Here is an 18,882-nt window from a genome sequence, read left to right on the forward strand (position 1 = left end):
CTGTGCAGGCTGGTGGTGGTGGTGTAATGGTGTGGGGGATGTTTTCTTGGCACACTTTAGGCCCCTTAGTGCCAATTGGGCATCGTTTAAATGCCACGGCCTACCTGAGCATTGTTTCTGACCATGTCCATCCCTTTATGACCACCATGTACCCATCCTCTGATGGCTACTTCCAGCAGGATAATGCACCATGTCACAAAGCTCGAATCATTTCAAATTGGTTTCTTGAACATGACAATGAGTTCACTGTACTAAAATGGCCCCCACAGTCACCAGATCTCAACCCAATAGAGCATCTTTGGGATGTGGTGGAACGGGAGCTTCGTGCCCTGGATGTGCATCCCACAAATCTCCATCAACTGCAAGATGCTATCCTATCAATATGGGCCAACATGTCACAGTGTCTGGTTTGTGTTTCCCTGGGTAACCACTAGAGGTCCTTGTCCCCCACGGTGTCATTCTCTCATGCACTACATTTCCCATCATCCTGTTCTGTATTATCATTGATTCATTGCTGTTTCCCCTCACCTTGTTAGTGTCTGTGTATATATACCCTGTCGGTGTCAGTGTTTGTCATGGAGTCCTTGTATAATGTCACCCTGCACTTCGGAGTTCGGTTTATGTTTGTTTCTCGTTTTGGACTGTTTTGTATGGACTTTGACCTTTTGCCTGCCTGGATTACGAGTACGGATTACCCTTAATAAACTGCACTTGGATCTTACCTTTTCCTGTGTGTGATCGTGACAGAAGGACTCCATCATGAATAGATCCAGCGGTATGGGTTCTCGTGTCTCTTCCCCAGCCACCGAGAGGGAGAGGAGACAGCAGAGGGGGAATTCCCAATCTGGAGAGGTTCTGCCTCGTATGAATATTTTCGAGTGCTTTGCATTGTGGGCTTGAATCACTGAGGAGACCACTGTGCTCCCTGTGGATTCTGGAGAGACAGTAGCGGCTACTCGCTCTCGAAGACGGCGGGGGAGAAGGAAGACTTCCTGCCTTCCTAACGTCCCCAAACAGCCCGCTGTCGTCCCGGAGGTCGTCCCCAAACAGCCCGCTGTCGTCCCGGAGACCGTCCCGGAGCAGCCCGCTGTCGTCCCTGAGACCGTCCTGGAGCAGCCCGCTGTCGTCCCGGAGGCCGTCCCCGAACAGCCCGCTGTCATCCCGGAGGTCGTCCCTGAACAGCCCGCTGTCGTCCCTGAGACCGTCCTGGAGCAGCCAGCTGTCGTCCCGGAGGCCGTCCCTGAACAGCCCGCTGTTGTCCCGGAGGTCGTCCCTGAACAGCCCGCTGTCATCCCGGAGGTCGCCCCGGAGCAGCCCACCATCAGTCCTGCCACGGCCAAGAGAGCGGTCTTTCTTTTTTATGTATTGGCGTTTCTGCATGCATGGAGGAAGCACATGAGTTCTGCCGATCCAGAGACTGTTCACGTCACGTCTGCAGATCCCAAGACTGTTCACGTCACGTCTGCCGATCCGGAGACGGTTCACGGCCGATCCAGAGACGGTTCACGTCACGTCTGCCGATCCAGAGACGGTTCACGTCACGTCTGCCGATCCAGAGACTGTTCCTGTGCCAGAGGCTGTACCCGTCAGCTCTGCCACGGCCAAGAGGGCTGTCTTCACTTTTTATATGGTTGCTGTCCTGCGTGCCTGGGCTGCACACACCACCAAGATGTCAGCCTCCAGTCCAGTTGGAACCCCGGACACTGTGCTGGAGCCGGTGTCTGTTCCTGAGCCAGTGTCTGTATCTTTTCCTGTTCCTGAGCCTGTGTCTGTGTCTGTTCCTGAGCCGGTGTCTGTGTCTGTTCCTGAGCCGGTGTCGGTGTCTGTTCCTGAGCCGGTGTCTGTTCCTGAACCGGTGTCTGTTCCTGAGCCGGTGTCTGTCCCTGTTCCGTGGCCGCCCGAGGGGTCGTCTCCGCCGTGGCCACCCGATGGACTGTCTGCTCCGCCCTGGCCGCCCGAGGGAAAGTCTCCGCCCTGGCCGCCCGATGGACTGTCTGCTCCGCCCTGGCCGCCCGAGGGAAAGTCTCCGCCCTGGCCGCCCGATGGACTGTCTGCTCTGCCCTGGCCTCCCGAAGGGTCGTCTTCGCCATGGCCGCCCGAAGGGTCGTCTTCGCCATGGCCGCCCGAAGGGTCGTCTCCGCCCTGGCCGCCCGATGGACTATTTGCTCCGCCCTGGCCGCCCGAGGGAAAGTCTCCGCCCTGGCCGCCCAATGGACTGTCTGCTCTGCCCTGGCCGCCCGATGGGTCGTCTGCTTCGCCCTGGCCGCCCGATGGGTCGTCTGCTTCGCCCTGGCCGCCCGATGGGTCGTCTGCTTCGCCCTGTCCACCCGATGGGTCATCTGCTTCGCCCTGGCCGCCGGCTAAGCCGTCACTCACTGTTCCTGTTCCCCTTCATGGACCTGGCCCCCCATCCCTCCCCCTGATCCTCCACCGTTCCACCTCCCTCCTGGACTCTTGTGTTGGTTTTGTAGTGGTGTCTTGGAGCGTCTGGTAGCCGCTCCGTAGAGGGGGGGTTATGTCACAGTGTCTGGTTTGTGTTTCCCTGGGTAACCACTAGAGGTCCTTGTCCCCCACGGTGTCATTCTCTCATGCACTACATTTCCCATCATCCTGTTCTGTATTATCATTGATTCATTGCACGCAGCTGTTTCCCCTCACCTTGTTAGTGTCTGTGTATATATACCCTGTCGGTGTCAGTGTTTGTCATGGAGTCCTTGTATAATGTCACCCTGCACTTCGGAGTTCGGTTTATGTTTGTTTCTCGTTTTGGACTGTTTTGTATGGACTTTGATCTTTTGCCTGCCTGGATTACGAGTACGGATTACCCTTAATAAACTGCACTTGGATCTTACCTTTTCCTGTGTGTGATCGTGACACAACATTTCTAAAGAATGCTTTCAGCACCTTGTTGAATCAATGCCACGTACAATTAAGGCAGTTCTGAAGGCGAAAGGGGGTCAAACACAGTATTAGTATGGTGTTCCTAATAATCCAGTGTATATTACATTGGACATATTTCATATTCTATATGCCATAATAAATACAGTATTAGTACAATTCCTGTGACAGCTGAGAAACTACCAGTGAAAATAAAACTCTTAAATTCATTTTAAATTCCAATACACTTTAAGAATGCGAAATAAATGTATTCATTTAGGAGATGCTTTTATCCAAAGCGACTTACAAATGAGAGCAATAGAAGCAGTGAAACTAACAATAGGACAACAATATGCAAGTGCTGTGACCCTTCCCAGTTTAATCTAACGCAGTACATGTACTTTTTATTTATTTTATTTTTTAAAGATATAGAATAGAAGAGAAAGTGAATTTAATTAGTTACTGTTTTAATATGTATTTAAAACTAGACTTGTAGGCTTTCAGAAAAATTAGAGTGTGTGTGAGTGCGTGTGAGTGTGCGTGTGAGTGTGTGTGAGTGCGTGTGTGTGTGTGAGTGCGTGTGAGTGTGAGTGTGAGTGTGCGCGTGTGTGTGCGTGTGCATGTGTGTGTGTGTGTGTGTGTGTGTGAGTGTGTGTGTGTGTGTGTGTGTGTGTGTGTGTGTGTGTGTGTGTGTGTGTGTGTGTGTGTGTGTGTGTGTGTGTGTGTGTGAGTGTGTGTGTGTGTGTGTGTGTGTGTGTGTGTGTGTGTGTGTGTGTGTGTGTGAGAGAGAAGTGATTGCGAGAAGAAAAGAAATAGAGAGGTTGCATGTGTTTCTCTTCCTCTGCGGGTCCCAGAGCGAGAGGCACAGAAGGGCTTCGTCCTCCGGCGCGCGATCAGAGGAATATTTAAACACAGTCTGATGGATCGCTCATGCATATTTCATGCAGTAAAGCACACACTGATATCACAAAGCTGATTAATTGGACATTAACTCCAACACTAATAGATTTGGACAAGATATATCTACATTATTTCCAGACTTTGTTCTGCCACCCTGAAACCTTCGGCACTTTCCACTGTCTAACATGGTGGAGAATAGAGTCTGAAATAAAAACAGTTTAAGATTATTTAAGATTATTTAAGATTCACAAACTGTTCATCATCAGCCTCAGAAGATTGAGTTACATATTATATCAGTTATTAATTTCTGTTACCCTGTGGGACGACTAAACGTGCTGTTACCTTCTAGCAAAAAATATCATTATCAAAGTAAAAAACAGATCAAATTACATGTACTAAATGCTTTTTTTTTTTTTTTAATGCCTGAAGTTGCAAACACAGACTATATTAAATATGCTTGCATAAAATATCAATAGAAATTGAGTAAATAGAATTAAACGTTACTGCTTGGGTTCAGTGTTGTTAACTAAAACTATTAAAATATATATATTTTGGTAATTGAAATAAAATTGAATTACCAAATAATAATAATAAAAAAAAAAAATGTTTGTCATTTTAAATAAAAACTGAAATATTTCAATATATATAAATTATAATATTAAAATATTAAATGATAATAAAAAAGGTAAAAGCACAACAACAACAAAAATGTAAAATGAAAATAAAATATAAAAATAAAAGCTAATTCAAAACATGAATAAATATTTTAACAGTATATAAATAATACTAAAATGACACTGGTATGTTACATTTAGCTAAATGTAACATTTTTGGTAATTCAATTAATAATTAAAATGTTTTTACTGCAATTCATTAAATGTCACTTGAACAGAAACTTTACAGTCGAGAAGGTCAAGGCATTGCTACGTTAATATTATGTTAGATAATAGTTTATCTTTCATATCTAATAGTTCTCACAAAAAACACACATTATATTGTACTTTAAAAAACATAATGGAAGTGTGGAAAAAAACACCATGAACTACATAAATGATTGCAAAATACATTAATATTTAATGGGTTATTTAAATGTTTTCTAGTGATTAAGTATGTATATGAGCTTAATGAAACATAAAACTTAATAAAATAAAGTAAAATAAAATAAAAAAATAAAAAATGTATTTGAAAAGGTTAAATGGTCCTGGAAAAAAAAACACTGAAACACACTCACTGAAACACACTCTCACTGAAACACACACTCACTGAAACACACACTCACTGAAACACACTCTCACTGAAACACACTCTGGGCCCTATCTTGCACCCAGCGCAAGTGACTTTGTACACCGACGCATGTATCATTCCTATTTTGCACCCGCGCAAAGCGGACTTTTCCCTCCACAGAAGCACGTCGGTTAACTAAGAAATACACTTGCGCTCCCGGGGGCGGTTCAGCGCAAAGAGGAGGCGTGTTCCGGCGCAAACGTTCCTTCTTGCTATTTTGCAGGTTTAGAAAACAATTGCGCCACTAACCAGGAAAAAATAGTTTAAAGTCAGTGGCGCGTTGCGCATGTTATTCATAGGCTATTTTAAGGGCGCATGCTTGGCCATAATCAATGTAGCGTGTGCACAACGCGCACTTTGATTCTCTCATCTACACAGAAGCAGCAGTTTTCATTTTTGCAAATCATACATTATTACGATAGATAGATAGATAGATAGATAGATAGATAGATAGATAGATAGATAGATAAACAATTTATTATAAAAGCATACATCTAGCTTACACATTTACCCAAATTAACCGAAGTTAATTTGGGTGGGTTTCTCCATTTCAATGTAACTTCTCTCTTTTACGGCCGTGACAAGAGCGTTGCTCTCCTTGGCTGTGAACCGCTGCTGGCGCGCGCCTGGCAAATCCGCCGTTACAATAGCAATCCGCTATGGAAAAAGCGCATCTGCTCTTAAAGGGAATGTGAGATGACGCTCTGATTGGTTTATTTCACGTTACGCCCAAACCACACCTATGAATAATGAAGCTACTTCAGACCAACCCATTTTAGATTTGCGCCTGGCGCAAGAGTCATTTATCCCGCCGGGAAAATAGCAACAGCGCCGAGACCCGCCCACAAAGTTACTTGCGCTTTGCGCTTTGACACTTGCGTTTCAGATCGTTAAAATAGGGCCCTCTCACTGAAACACACTCTCACTGAAACACACACTCACTGAAACACACTCTCACTGAAACACACACACACTGAAACACACTCTCACTGAAACACACACTCACTGAAACACACTCTCACTGAAACACACACTCACTGAAACACACTCTCACTGAAACACACTCTCACTGAAACACACACTCACTGAAACACACTCTCACTGAAACACACACTCACTGAAACACACTCTCACTGAAACACACTCTCACTGAAACACACACTCACTGAAACACACTCTCACTGAAACACACACTCACTGAAACACACTCTCACTGAAACACACTCTCACTGAAACACACTCTCACTGAAACACACACTCACTGAAACACACTCTCACTGAAACACACTCTCACTGAAACACACTCTCACTGAAACACACACTCACTGAAACACACTCTCACTGAAACACACTCTCTCACTGAAACACACTCTCACTGAAACACACTCTCACTGAAACACACACTGAAACACACTCTCACTGAAACACACTCTCACTGAAACACACACTCACTGAAACACACTCTCACTGAAACACACACTCACTGAAACACTCTCACTGAAACACACTCTCACTGAAACACACTCTCACTGAAACACACACTCACTGAAACACACTCTCACTGAAACACACACTCACTGAAACACACTCTCACTGAAACACACTCTCTCACTGAAACACACACTCACTGAAACACACTCTCACTGAAACACACACTCACTGAAACACACTCTCACTGAAACACACACTCACTGAAACACACTCTCACTGAAACACACACTCACTGAAACACACTCTCACTGAAACACACACTCACTGAAACACACTCTCACTGAAACACACACTCATTGAAACACACTCTCACTGAAACACACACTCACTGAAACACACACTCACTGAAACACACTCTCACTGAAACACACACTCACTGAAACACACTCTCACTGAAACACACACTCACTGAAACACACTCTCACTGAAACACACACTCACTGAAACACACTCTCACTGAAACACACACTCACTGAAACACACTCTCACTGAAACACACACTCACTGAAACACACTCTCACTGAAACACACTCTCACTGAAACACACTCACACTGAAACACACTCTCACTGAAACACACTCTCACTGAAACACACACTCACTGAAACACACTCTCACTGAAACACACTCTCACTGAAACACACACTCACTGAAACACACTCTCACTGAAACACACTCCCACTGAAACACACTCTCACTGAAACACTCTCACTGAAACACACTCTCACTGAAACACACACTCACTGAAACACACTCTCACTGAAACACACTCTCACTGAAACACACACTCACTGAAACACACACTCACTGAAACACTCTCACTGAAACACACTCTCACTGAAACACACTCTCACTGAAACACACTCTCACTGAAACACACACTCACTGAAACACACTCTCACTGAAACACTCTCACTGAAACACACTCTCACTGAAACACACTCTCACTGAAACACACACTCACTGAAACACACACTCACTGAAACACACTCTCACTGAAACACACTCTCACTGAAACACACACTCACTGAAACACACACTCACTGAAACACACACTCACTGAAACACACTCTCACTGAAACACTCTCACTGAAACACACACTCACTGAAACACACTCTCACTGAAACACACTCACTGAAACACTCTCACTGAAACACACACTCACTGAAACACACTCTCACTGAAACACACACTCACTGAAACACACACTCACTGAAACACACACTCACTGAAACTCACTCTCACTGAAACACTCTCACTGAAACACACTCTCACTGAAACACACTCTCACTGAAACACACACTCACTGAAACACACACTCACTGAAACACACTCTCACTGAAACACACACTCACTGAAACACACACTCACTGAAACACACACTCACTGAAACGCACACTCACTGAAACACACTCTCACTGAAACACACTCTCACTGAAACACACTCTCACTGAAACACACTCACTGAAACACACTCTCACTGAAACACACACTCACTGAAACACACACTCACTGAAACACACTCTCACTGAAACACACACTCACTGAAACACACACTCACTCACTGAAACACACACTCACTGAAACACACTCTCACTGAAACACTCTCACTGAAACACACTCTCACTGAAACACACTCTCACTGAAACACACTCACTGAAACACACTCTCACTGAAACACACTCTCACTGAAACACACTCTCACTGAAACACACTCTCACTGAAACACACTCACTGAAACACACTCTCACTGAAACACACACTCACTGAAACACACTCTCACTGAAACACTCTCTCACTGAAACACACACTCACTGAAACACTCTCACTGAAACACACTCTCACTGAAACACACACTCACTGAAACACACTCTCACTGAAACACACACTCACTGAAACACTCTCTCACTGAAACACAGACTCACTGAAACACACTCCCTGAAACACACTCTCACTGAAACACACACTCACTGAAACACACTCTCACTGAAACACACACTCACTGAAACACACTCTCACTGAAACACACACTCACTGAAACACACTCTCACTGAAACACACTCTCACTGAAACACACACTCACTGAAACACACACTCTCACTGAAACACACTCTCACTGAAACACACACTCACTGAAACACACACTCACTGAAACACACACTCACTGAAACACACACTCAGTGAAACACACACTCTCACTGAAACACACTCTCACTGAAACACACTCTCACTGAAACACACTCTCACTGAAACACTCTCACTGAAACACACACTCACTGAAACACTCTCACTGAAACACACTCTCACTGAAACACACTCTCACTGAAACACACTCTCACTGAAACACACACTCTCACTGAAACACACTCTCACTGAAACACACACTCACTGAAACACACTCTCACTGAAACACACACTCACTGAAACACACACTCACTGAAACACACTCTCACTGAAACACACACTCACTGAAACACACTCTCACTGAAACACACTCTCACTGAAACACACTCTCACTGAAACACACACTCACTGAAACACACACTCAGTGAAACACACACTCTCACTGAAACACACTCTCACTGAAACACACTCTCACTGAAACACACACTCACTGAAACACACTCTCACTGAAACACACTCTCTCACTGAAACACACTCTCACTGAAACACACTCTCACTGAAACACACACTGAAACACACTCTCACTGAAACACACTCTCACTGAAACACACACTCACTGAAACACACTCTCACTGAAACACACACTCACTGAAACACACTCTCACTGAAACACTCTCACTGAAACACACTCTCACTGAAACACACTCTCACTGAAACACACACTCACTGAAACACACACTCACTGAAACACACTCTCACTGAAACACACTCTCACTGAAACACACACTCACTGAAACACACACTCACTGAAACACACACTCACTGAAACACACTCTCACTGAAACACTCTCACTGAAACACACACTCACTGAAACACACTCTCACTGAAACACACTCACTGAAACACTCTCACTGAAACACACACTCACTGAAACACACTCTCACTGAAACACTCTCACTGAAACACACTCTCACTGAAACACACTCTCACTGAAACACACACTCACTGAAACACACACTCACTGAAACACACTCTCACTGAAACACACTCTCACTGAAACACACACTCACTGAAACACACACTCACTGAAACACACACTCACTGAAACACACTCTCACTGAAACACTCTCACTGAAACACACACTCACTGAAACACACTCTCACTGAAACACACTCACTGAAACACTCTCACTGAAACACACACTCACTGAAACACACTCTCACTGAAACACACACTCACTGAAACACACACTCACTGAAACACACACTCACTGAAACTCACTCTCACTGAAACACTCTCACTGAAACACACTCTCACTGAAACACACTCTCACTGAAACACACACTCACTGAAACACACACTCACTGAAACACACTCTCACTGAAACATACACTCACTGAAACACACACTCACTGAAACACACACTCACTGAAACGCACACTCACTGAAACACACTCTCACTGAAACACACTCTCACTGAAACACACTCTCACTGAAACACACACTCACTGAAACACACTCTCACTGAAACACACACTCACTGAAACACACTCTCACTGAAACACACACTCACTGAAACACACTCTCACTGAAACACACACTCATTGAAACACACTCTCACTGAAACACACACTCACTGAAACACACACTCACTGAAACACACTCTCACTGAAACACACACTCACTGAAACACACTCTCACTGAAACACACACTCACTGAAACACACTCTCACTGAAACACACACTCACTGAAACACACTCTCACTGAAACACACACTCACTGAAACACACTCTCACTGAAACACACACTCACTGAAACACACTCTCACTGAAACACACTCTCACTGAAACACACTCACACTGAAACACACTCTCACTGAAACACACTCTCACTGAAACACACACTCACTGAAACACACTCTCACTGAAACACACTCTCACTGAAACACACACTCACTGAAACACACTCTCACTGAAACACACTCCCACTGAAACACACTCTCACTGAAACACTCTCACTGAAACACACTCTCACTGAAACACACACTCACTGAAACACACTCTCACTGAAACACACTCTCACTGAAACACACTCTCACTGAAACACACACTCACTGAAACACAAAAAGTGAATAAATGGATTATAAATACTGCATAAATATAATTTAGTACCATAATATCCCCTAAAAATACAAAATATGACAAAAAAAACTAAAATATAGTACAATAATTTCTTTGAAAATTTAAAATTCGGTCAAGTTTGACGGACATGTGGAGAGCGTGTGTGTGACTCCTGTCTTTGCTCTGTTAAACTGTGGCTCTTCTGTAAAACCTACATCTGAGGTTCCCCGCGCTCTCGTTTGCTCTCATCCTCTAAAACACACACACACACACACGTACACACACACACACACACACACACACACATACTATTGTTAAATCCGACCGTTTCAAGGTTGCTGCTGCTTCGACACCCGCTATGAAGGTGTCCATGAGGGAATCTCAGCGTTCCTGTGGGATTAAACTCAATCTGCAGTGTGTAGAAATGTGTAAAGAGAGAGAGAGAGAGAGAGAGAGAGAGAGCAGATTGAAACTCAGGAATTTCTCGTTCCAGACCTCAATCACTTCATCTCTTTCCTAGAACACAGAAGATATTTAGAAATATGTGTTGGTGTTTTCTGTCCAAACTACAGCTGATACAAATTTCAAGACTCAATTTCGATTCACAAGCTCGCGATTTGATTCAATTCAATATCGATTAATTTGCATATATTTCAGGTACAGTACATGTCAATTGTTCAATTGAGGAAAAAAATCTCTAAAGATTGATTACGAGTCATGATTGATTCTTTCATCATTCCTTCCGATGTTCATCATGTTTATTTGCTGCTGTAACTAGTACTAAAGAGGAAGAGATGATCGGATCATCTGTCACACACATTAAAGAGACACAAACACACAATTATTGCTTGAATTTAGTTATGAAACAGACAGAATCTGAAAGCTGAGACTTTGTTTCATATCAAATGTATCAAAGATTATAGTGATTATTGGATGGCAGGAGCTACGAATAATGTTTAGTGAAGTTTTGTTCCCGTATCAACTGAAAACAGGACAGACGAAAAGATCGATTCCTGGGATTTCAGAATCAATATCAGTTCATCAAAATGGAATATATTTTCAATCCAGCACTAGCTCATATAACAGATGTCAATGATATTGTTTTGGACACAATTGACTTGTATAGTCAAGTCACCAAGTGAACCAAAACAGTTGAAGGTTTTGTCGTCCGCAGAAGAGAAAGAGAGAGTAAATCATACTTGAGTAAAAGTACAGATACCTTACAGTGAAAATGACTCCATTACAAGTTACAAGTCTCCAAATTCCAATACGACTGGAGTAAAAGTCTTGGAGTTTCTTGATTTTAACAGTGCTTCAGTGTTTAACTCGTACTGAGTGTAGACTCAAAGATGAACTAGTCCTCGATAGAAGGCGCGTTTCCATTACATATTTGTGCAAAACTTTTGCGATTTTTTCTAAATGTCGACAAAAAACGATTGCGAAATGACGGTGTTTCCATTAACTGATGTTATGCGACTAAAACTACATTTTTTCCTCTCGCAATCAGTAAAATAATTCTAAAACCATGGCAACGGACGCTGGTAGACTATATCCCAGCCACTGCACTGGCCATTATTATTAATGGAAGGAGACGTATGTGTGTTTTCAAGCATTAATGGTGAGGAACGACCCTTATTATACTTGTGAGCGGCACATATGAGGAGTTTCTGGGTGTTTCTCCCTCATTTCTGCTTCCAGGTCTTGTTTGTGGCATTTATTTGAGGTTTAGAATCCAGTATTTCTGTAATTCTTTTGTCTTATATGAGTTTAATAAAGTTTAAAATTGCCTGAAAAACCACCTCATGCGAGCGGAGAAACTTTTTTGCGATAAATGGGAGCTTTTGCGAAATTGACGCGTTTCCATGGGGCGTATTTTCAATTTTCAATTTCAAATTGCACAATTTGAAGGGTAATGGAAACGCGGCTAGTGACATGCTAAAGACACAGCTTCTGAAATGTCTACAAACTCTCACGGTCTCAGTTAAAGGTGCAGTGTGTAATATTCAGGAGGATATCTTGACAGAAATGTTATATCATAAACATAACTATGTTTTCAGTGGTTTATAAAGACCTTACGTAATGAAGCGTGTTTATTAGCTTAGAATGAGGCATTTCTCTCTACACACACCGCGGGTCCGCTTACATCCACATGTTTCTACGGTGGCCCTGAGTGGACAAACACGCTTCGCCACTGTTGTTCTGTGATAAGAAGCTAGCTAAAGTCAGCGAATAAATCCTGTATGACAATGATTTCTCCTCTGTGCCAGACTGCCATTGTTACATCCGCGATTGTCTGTATTTCTCCTGTTCTGTATTTCCGTGTCTTGTTATCCTAGGTCAGTTCCTGTGCTTAATTGATGGGATGTGCTGGCGCGCGAGGCGTGTCCCAGCTGGTGGCATAAAGAGAGCTTGGTTTTGGCGCGAGGGGCGGGAGAGAGCGGCTTTGTTTTGTGTTTGAATTGTTGTTTTAAGTTGATCCTTGGTTATGTAAACTTTTGAGTTAACAAATAAATCCTTAGACATTTGTTTGCCGAACTTTCTCCTGCTTATTTTGTTACTATTTGATACCAGTAGTAACAAAGTGGGGGCTCGTCTAAAAACAATTTAGCCTATAATCTGGCGTTGTTGGGTTTTTTTTTGGGCGATTGCAGGTAATGTGAACAGCGGAAGAAGCTGTGCGGTCGGACAGTATGCTAAACCTAAACGTTATATATTGTGCCTTGTGCGTTTCTGGGACTAATATGAATGTTTGTTGTCTTGTTGGAGCCAGGACAATAGATTTTCTATTGTAAACAGAGGTTACACCGGAATGTTGGACATGGAGGGTAAGTTCAGCGATATGTATTTAATCAATTAGCCATAACCTTTCTTTTTGTGCTTGCATGGTAGGTTGCGTGTTTTTTGGGTCGTGTGGTTTTTTGTTTTTGAACAGGTCTGTGGCTAGAGCATTGGTCTCGGGGGCACTACCGAGGAATTGGGGAAATCGCCAGATTACTGGTTGTTTAGCCACTCCTGCGGGCTTGGTGTTTAATCCATCCCACCGCAGACCTGTTTGAAGATCCGCGCCTAGTTAACTGGTATGGGGTATTTTTGTAAGCTTAAGAGAAATGGTTATATGGTTTTTGAAAATGTCGCTGGTCTGCCCGGCTCATGTTTGATTCATTCAGATTGTACAGATTGTAATAAGAAACGTTGATTTGAGTTCTTAATAATAGCGGTCTGCATGGTTTGAAGGATGGCGTCACCGGTAAAAACCTTTGTAGAGGAACCCTCGAAGTTTTTGTTAAATGCATTGACAAAAGAGCAATTAATAGAACTTGCTGATCATTATGAAATAGAGCTTACAAGTAAGCGATATAAAAAAGAGATCAAAAGTATAGTGAATGGAGCCTTGTGCGCCAAGGGTTTGCTGATAGCGTCTGCCGATGCATCTGAAGATGATGATGATGAAGTAGTTTCTAAGACTTCAGTTCATGCTGAAAACTTAACCTTTGCTGAACAAAAAGAATTGTTACTCTTACAATTAGAAAATCGTAAGTTAGAACATCAAATGCATATGGACAGGTTGCGTCTAAACGAACAAAATGAACGTGCGAAACGAGCACTAGAGCAGCAAAAGCTTGAACTTGAAGCTGAACGTTTGGATCTAATAAAACAAGGGAGAATGTCTGGTTTAGGGGATTCGAAGTTCGATATCTCCACTAGTTTACGGCTTCTTCCCTCATTTAATGAGAAGGATGTCGACACTTTTTTCCTGTTATTTGAAAGGGTGGCAGACGCGCAGGGTTGGCCTGATATACATCGCGCTCTTATGCTGCAGTGCACTCTCACGGGGAAAGCACAGAGAGCGTTTTCCGCTCTCAGTGTGGATGATGCGAAAGACTACGAAATCATAAAGGCTTCAGTTTTAAGAGCATTTGAGTTGATTCCAGAAGCCTATCGGCAGCGATTCAGAGGTATGCGAAGACGTTTCGATCAGACCAATGTGGAGTTTGCGAGAGATTTGCGGTTACAATACCAACGCTGGTGCGTCGCCTCTAATGTTCAAACAGTTGATAACATGACAGACTTGATAGTCTTAGAGCAATTTAAAAACACATTGCCGGAGTGTGTTGCGATATATATTGCTGAAAAGCAGGCAACAAATGAGGCTGATGCTGCTGTGTTGGTAGATGAGTACGAACTAACACATAAAGCTCATTCTGGCGAACGCGTGCGTTCAGTAAGTGGACAAAGAGATGCATTTTCTTTTCGCAATAAAACTCCAAACGTTAATCCTCTACCAGTAAATCAGGATCGCTCAAGTGTAACGTCTGATGCAGAGCAAATTTGCCGTTATTGCCAAGGGAAAGGTCATTGGAAAGAGAGCTGTCCAGTGCTGAAGTCAAAGGCTAAAGCTCGTTTTTCGTTTGTAAAACCTGCTGCTTTGGCTGTGTCGCCTGGTAATTCAGATGTTGTGCTTAGTAAACTGAAGCCTAATTATCTTCCATTTATTGCAGATGGATTTGTTTCACTACTTGGCAGCGAGGAGAAGTTTCCTGTAAAAATCTTGCGTGATACAGGAGCATCAGAGTCCTTTATTTTGGAGTCTGTGTTGCCGTTTTCTTCTTCCTCGAGGTCCGGGAGGTCACTTTTGGTGAGAGGTATTGATCTTAGTACTTTAGAAGTCCCTTTACATAAGGTTGTGCTCTACTCTGAGTTGGTAAAGGGGAAAGTTGAGTTGGGAGTACGCCCGGCCCTCCCTGTTGATGGGGTGTCTGTTATATTAGGAAACAACCTGGCTGGCGGCCGTGTTTGGCAGACTAGTCCTATTCCTGTGGTGACTGATTCTCCTCAGCTGGGGAATGAATCTGATGACTGTTTTAAAGAATTTCCTCAGGTGTTTGCTGCTTGTGCGGTGACTCGTGCTGCTAGTCGTGCTGACGTGGAGGACCTGGGGGTTAGGGCTGCTGCAGGAAAGGTTAGCTTTGCTTTAACAGATTTTCCCTTGACTCTTTCTCAAGAAGAGCTAGTCAAGGAACAGCATACAGATCAATCTCTGTCTTCGTTGTTTGAGCGAGCTGTTCCTGCTGACTGTTTTGAGAGCGTGGATCATGGTTATGGTGTTCTAGATGGCTTGCTAGTGAGGAAATGGACACCCGCAACAAACATTTCACTGGGGGAACCATGGTTTCAGGTTGTTGTGCCTATCACGATTCGACAGGTGGTGTTAAAGACTGCTCATGACATGTTGGGGCATTTGGGGGTGAGAAAGACGTATGATCGCATTATGCGTCATTTCTATTGGCCAAAATTAAAGAAAGATGTTGCGGCCTACATTAAAACCTGCCACATTTGCCAGATCACTGGAAAGCCCAATCAGGTTATAAAGCCTGCACCTCTGCATCCAATACCTGTTGTAGCTGGTCCTTTTGAACATTTACAGTTGGACTGTGTAGGGCCATTAGTTGGTGCTAAATCTGGGTCTAGGTATTTGCTGACCGTAATGTGTCAGGTAACCCGTTATCCTGCTGCCTACCCACTACGCTCTATCACTACCAGGGCCATTGTAAGGGCTCTTACGCAGTTTTTTTCTATATTCGGTATACCAAAAGTTGTCCAGACTGACCAGGGCTCAAATTTTATGTCTGGTGTTTTTGCTCAGGTCTTACGCCAGCTTCATATTAAACACAACAAAGCCTCGGCTTACCATCCTCAGAGTCAAGGTGTTCTTGAACGTTTCCACCAGACACTGAAGTCCCTTCTCCGTGCATATTATATGGAGTTGGGACGTGACTGGGAGGAAGGTTTGCCATGGCTGTTGCTTGCCTCTAGGGAAGTCGTTCAAGAGAGTACAGGGTTCAGCCCTAATGATTTAGTGTTTGGCCATTTTGTACGTGGTCCTTTGGCTGTCCTAAAAGATGGTTTGGACCTTAAAGAACCACCAAAAGCCTTGTGTGATTATGTCAATGGTTTTAGGAGACGTCTTTATGAGGCGGGGAGGTTGGCCCGTGAGAAGTTAACAAACACTCAGTCTAAAATGAAGGAGCAGTATGATAAGCGAACGGAGCGTCGGGTTTTGGCAGTCGGTGATAAAGTGTTGGCTCTTCTGCCGGTTGTGTCATCTCCTTTCCAGGCAAAGTTTTCTGGACCGTATACGGTTGTTAAGAAGGTTTCAGATGTTAATTATGTAATTGCCACTCCGGACAGAAGGAAAAGTACTCAGTTGTGTCACCTTAACCTGCTTAAGCCATATCACGAACGTTCAGTTGCATTTAAGAGTAAAACTGCTGCACAGCCTGTAGCCCTAAGTGATGCCAGGTTGTCTCCTGTTTTTTCTCTTGTTCCTTCGGTGGCAGCACAGGAGCAAGAGGAGATCAGAACTCCTGATGATGGGGTTTTGCGTGCGCGGTTGCACAATTCTGAGACATTGAAGCAACTTCCACAGTTGCTGCAGCACTTGTCTGGGGACAAGTGTGCTGAGATTATTAATTTAATTACTGACTTTCCAACTCTCTTCTCAGATACTCCGACTCAGACGCATCTCTTGGAACATGATATAGATGTTGGTGAGGCTTCTCCAATTAGGCAGCGGTTTTATCGTGCTTCTCAAGAAAAGCGGAAGTACATCGACACAGAGGTAGAGTACCTTCTCGACAATGGGCTGGCTGAACCTTCTGCATCAGCCTGGGCATCACCATGCCTTCTGGTTAACAAGCCAGATGGTACCTTTAGGTTTTGCACCGACTATCGGAAACTTAATGCGGCCACAAAGCCAGATAGTTTTCCCTTACCTCGTATAGAGGATTGTGTAGACCAGGTTGGTGCCGCGACATTTGTTAGTAAATTCGACCTCCTTAAGGGCTACTGGCAGGTGCCCTTGACTGACCGTGCAAGAGAGGTGTCCACTTTTATCACTTCACAAGGGTTGTTCTCGTATAAGGTAATGAGTTTTGGGTTACGAAACGCTCCTGCCACCTTCCAGCGACTGATGAACACCGTGGTCGCTGGTCTAGAAGGTTGTGCAGTGTACTTAGACGATGTGGTGGTCTTTAGTAACACTTGGGGTGAACACTTGGACTCTATTAGAGCTCTGTTCCAGCGCCTTGCCCAGGCTCACTTAACTATCAATCTCGCAAAGTGTGAGTTTGCGAGGGCGACGGTAACCTACCTGGGAAAGGTGGTAGGCCAAGGACAAGTGTGTCCTATTCGTGCTAAGACTTTAGCCATAGATCAGTATTCGTCACCTACAAATAAAAAGGAGTTGATGAGGTTCTTGGGTATGGCGGGGTTTTATCGTTGTTTTTGCCCAAATTTTTCTTCGGTTGTTGCTCCGCTAACTGACCTACTTAAGTCCGGTGTTAAGTATAGCTGGACACCTGTTTGTCAGTCTTCCTTTGAGACCGTTAAAGCTCTCTTAACCTCCTCTCCTGTCCTTGCAGCACCGCAGCTGAACCAGGCGTTTAAGCTGCAAGTTGATGCTAGTCAGGTAGGAGCTGGGGCTGTTTTGCTCCAGGAAGATGAACACGGTGTTGATCGTCCGGTTTCTTTTTTTTCTCGAAAGTTTCTTTCTTATCAGGCAAATTATTCTGTCATTGAGAAAGAGGCTTTGGCGTTAATCTGGGCGCTTCAACATTTTGATGTATATGTAGCTGGTGCCTTTTCTCTGGTGGTCTTTTGTGACCATAATCCGTTAACTTTCTTGCACTCCCTTCAAAATCCAAATCAGCGCCTAATGAGATGGGCTCTTTTTCTGCAACCATACCATTTGGATATTCGTCACATTAAAGGCACAGATAATGTGATTGCAGATGCCTTATCTCGTGCTCCCGCTGGTTAATGTTTTGCTGTTTGTTACCCTATGTTTTTTTTTCTGTCTCTTCTGTCTTCCAGGGCCCGGATTACAGAAGTTGGACAGTTGTGAGTTGCATCTGAGTAAAGGGGTTACAAAATTTGTATATAGTATGTTTTTGTACATATCTTTTGAATGTTTTCCACATTTTTCTGCACTAAATTTTCACTTTTAACACCATGGTACTACGGTTCCTGTAGTGTTATTCACATTATGGTTGTGGTGTAGCATAGCCTCCAAGACCCGTTTTTT

This window comes from Leuciscus leuciscus, assembly GCF_965113295.1.
Source record: "Leuciscus leuciscus genome assembly, chromosome: 12".
In the NCBI taxonomy this organism is placed as follows: Eukaryota; Metazoa; Chordata; class Actinopteri; order Cypriniformes; family Leuciscidae; genus Leuciscus; species Leuciscus leuciscus.